The 1,127-nt window shown below is 40.4% G+C and overlaps 1 non-coding gene across 1 annotated transcript; it reads left to right on the forward strand.

The window, feature by feature from the left end:
- Nucleotides 1-219: 219 nt before the first annotated feature.
- On the forward strand, nt 220-292 carry trnat-ugu (transfer RNA threonine (anticodon UGU)). The gene has a single exon. It is a non-coding gene; the product is annotated as a tRNA-Thr (tRNA).
- The last annotated feature ends 835 nt before the right edge of the window (nt 293-1,127 follow it).

A 1,127-nucleotide genomic window follows, 5' to 3' on the forward strand; every position in this document is an offset into this window, starting at 1 on the left:
GCACAGTCAGTCACGTGTATCGTGTTGCAGTATAACATGGGTAGGTAGGTCAAATGAAATGTTTTGCTTCGTAAATAACAGGTATAGACTAACAGTGAAATGTTTACTTCCCAACAGTGCAGAGAGAGGAAAAATATAAATAATAGAAAAATAATAACATAAGGAATAAATACACGATGAGTAATAATTGTAAGGGTCCTGTGTGGAGCTGGTGTAGCCTTCCCTGTAGCTCAGTTGGTAGAGCATGGTGTTTGTAACACCAGGGTTGTGGGTTCGATTCCCACGGGGGGTAGGCACAGAATTTTTTTTTTAATGCAATTGTATGAAATGTATGCATTCACTACTGTAAGTCGCTCTGGATAAGAGCGTCTGCTAAATGACTAAAATGTAAATGTAAAATGTAGATAGTCAGGCGCAGGACAGCAGATATGAGTAATCAACTTTTTTTACTCAAAAAGACAAATATACAACGTAACATAACGAACCCACAAAGATGGACCGAATTACAATAAACAATCACTCACAAACACAACATGGGAAACAGAGGGTAGAATAATAAACAAGTAATTGGTTGAGTGAAGCCAGGTGTGTAAGACAAAAGACAGAACAAATGGAAAATGAAAAGTGGATCGGCGGTGGCTAGAAAGCCGGTGACGTCGACCGCCGAACGCTGCCCGAACAAGGAGAGGGACCGACTTCGGCGGAAGTCGTGACAATAATAACTCATTAAGGTAGGCTGGTGTTAGAATTCATTCCAGTATTGATTCCAGATGTGCATTAGGCCATAAATCCTCACAGTGCATTTTTTAGGTTGGCAGTGTTGCTCACGGATTAGTTTTTCAGCCTAATGAGACGTGTCTGTGAGAGTGTTTTTCCCTGGAATTTGTCAGCAATTTCAAAAGCCTTGTCAGATTTCTAGTAGGAGATAAACAAGTGTTATTGTATAGCTTGATAAAATGCTCTATTACCTTGTACTAACCCTGTAGAGACTCTTATGGCAGATGCTGTCGGTCAAGGTTGTGTCAGGGTTAACCTTGTGCATAACCGTACTGTATGTCTGTTTTACATTAGATTGAATCTGATGACTCTGCCTTTCCTGTGTGTGGGATGTTTAACATTTGGTGGGT

Source organism: Salmo trutta, chromosome 20 (assembly GCF_901001165.1).
Source record: "Salmo trutta chromosome 20, fSalTru1.1, whole genome shotgun sequence".
NCBI classification, from domain to species: Eukaryota; Metazoa; Chordata; class Actinopteri; order Salmoniformes; family Salmonidae; genus Salmo; species Salmo trutta.